This window comes from Fukomys damarensis, unplaced genomic scaffold, assembly GCF_012274545.1.
Source record: "Fukomys damarensis isolate Sample0158 unplaced genomic scaffold, DMR_v1.0_HiC HiC_scaffold_22, whole genome shotgun sequence".
Classification (NCBI taxonomy): domain Eukaryota; kingdom Metazoa; phylum Chordata; class Mammalia; order Rodentia; family Bathyergidae; genus Fukomys; species Fukomys damarensis.
This window is the reverse complement of record NW_022900934.1, coordinates 2,505,023-2,507,617: the sequence shown is the minus strand read 5'-3', so window position 1 is coordinate 2,507,617 and position 2,595 is coordinate 2,505,023.

The window sequence follows — 2,595 nt, the reverse complement described above, 5'->3', positions numbered from 1 at the left end:
ACCCAGATGGCAGAACTGGAACTGGAGTTCAAAATTCCGGAAGCCTTCTGAGCCACCTCTCATCCTCGGCTGCTGGTTTCCCTCCCAGGACCATCACGTGTGAAAAGATAAGAAATCCACCTGCAAGGCACTGGCCTCCTCACAGGCTTTCAGAAAAAGAGCATGTGAGTGATAAGAGTATTAGTTTCCTGCTGTTGCTGTCACAAGTCACCTTAAACTTTAGGCTGAAAACAATAGGTTTGTTTATTTCCAGTTCTGGAGACCAGAAGTTTCAAACCAGTTTCACTGAAGTACGTACAGTCCAGGGCTGGTTCTGCTTGAAGCTGGGGAGACGCGGTTGCGCATCCTCGTCTTGTCCAACACTGAGGGCCGCTGCACCCCTTGGCTCTTTCCCCACATCACTGCAGCCTCTTCTTCGTCACATCTCCTCCCGCTGTCTGACCCTCCTGACTTGGACACAGACCCGGGCTACGTCACTGAGCCCAGGACCCTTTTGCAGTAGAAGTGGACGTGCAGACATCAGACGTGGGATGTGACATCCGATGGGAGCCACTATTTAGGGAAACTCAAAATAGGAGCGAGGGTACATCCTATCATCCTTCTCTGCATGCTTTCATTATATATTTCCTTCCACGGCCGGCTGCCTGTCCGCCCGCGCGCAGCTCGTGCTTCTGCTTCTCGCAGGACCCAGGCCCAGGAGCAGCCACTGGTGTCAAAGCTACAGTTTTTGCTCCCTTGCTAATGTGTTTGTTCATCCCACAAATATTAATCAGGTCTTGGATTTTCAGGCACAGTGCTTAGGACCTGGGTAAGAAGGGGACACTGTTATGGGAATGAACATCTGCCCTACAAGAACTTGCAACACAGCGGGAAGCTCAGATTATCCCCAGGAAACAAGCAGGATTTCAGAGAGGGTGAAACACAAGTAAGTGGTTTGGAGAAAACTTACCAAGGGTGGGAGGTCAGTGACAAGGACACAACTACACTGACAAGCAAGGGTGGAGAGGGGACATGACCCAGCCAGTCACGGAGGACACAGGTAGAAGGGAAGACAGACACGAGTCTCCAAGGAGATGAAGAGTGAGACCCTGTCTCATAAAAACAAACAAACAACAAAATCAACTCTTCGAAGACCAGACCGATGCTAAGAGGGATAGAAAGTATAGTCACATAAAAGGCTGTCAAGACACACCTGGCAGCCATATGGACACCCCGAGAAACGTGACACCGCGGGAAAGCGAGCCCTGGAGGACAGAAGAGCCCCGTGAACCCCGTCAGCAAGGAGGGTGGCTCAGGAGTCCCCAGAGGCGGGGGCCGGCTGCAGTCACCCTTGTCACGCTCACCACTGGCCACCCGTCTGTGAGGGCAGAGGGTGCTGAGGCCACAGGCAAGAGGGGGCGAACAAGCCATGCTCTGTGGTTGGGACGCTGGAGCGTCACAGCACGGCGTGGGTGCCTGTAAGTTCTGGAACAATCACATTCATTTGTGTTTTATTTAATTTTAAAAACGTTCAGAGTCCTAAAGTGAATCACTAAACAGAGGGAGAACTTGGCTTATTATCTGTAACCTTAATAAATTACACAGTAATGGAAGCCTGAGGGACAATAACTGCTCTCCCTGGGCGAATTTAGACCCCCACTAAATGAACTCGCCTTGTCCCCTGGCCTCAGCTACAGGATTCTCAAGAGTCCAGGGCTCTTTCCCCATTTAACCCAGAGCTGCAGTCATTGCTTCGGGCACTGAATGTCACAACCAGACACGCAGGGGTGGCCAGGCAGAGGCGACTACAGTCTCTACCAGCACAAACGACTCTGTCCTCATCCCCTCAGGCTTCTGGGCCTGGCTCAGCTCCTGGTCCACCCTCCCCTCCCCCAGGCCATCACGCTGCACAGTGGCTCGCTCCCCGTCACGCCTAATGGCAGCCAGGCACACGGCTCTTGCCTTCCACTCCCAGCTGAAGTGAGTTTCCACGGCTGCCGGTCTTCTCCAGCACAGCACAGCAGCTGTGGGGCCCGGGGGGAGCCGGACACTGCCGGTCCTCAGTGCCCCAGTCGTACAGCACGGCTCAGGGCTTGGCACAAAGGCGTAAGAGCAGGACCTGATGAGCGGCAGGGTGAGGGCCAGAGCAGAGCGTCTGGCGGGGCCAGGCAGCAAGGCATCCGTCGGCCAGGCCCATTGACTCAGCCTCCGGTGACACTGAGCTGAGAGGAGCCCTCCCAAGGAGACCAGCAGAGGCGATCCGCTCACGAGCACATGGTGGACACACCTCAGTAAACCCCTCCGTCTGTTCACGGGGGGCTCCCTTTGCTTCAGGGTGGGACACCTGGATCCCTTTGCTCTTAGATTTTATCCCACCAGCAGGCAGCAGCGAGCCCGAGGCCTTCCTCCTGCTGGGGGTCTGAGCTCTTCCAGCAGGGCAGGAGGCAGATGCTCTTCCTACCTTGGGCATCTCCTCCATCTGCAGGCAGAGACCTCTGACCCCGCAGGGTTTCTAGATGCCTGGCCCTCAAGAACAGCAGCCCCACTAGCTGCTGTCAGTTACACTGGTGTCAGGTTTCTTCCCCATGTCCTTATTGTTACTCCACAGTGTAACTT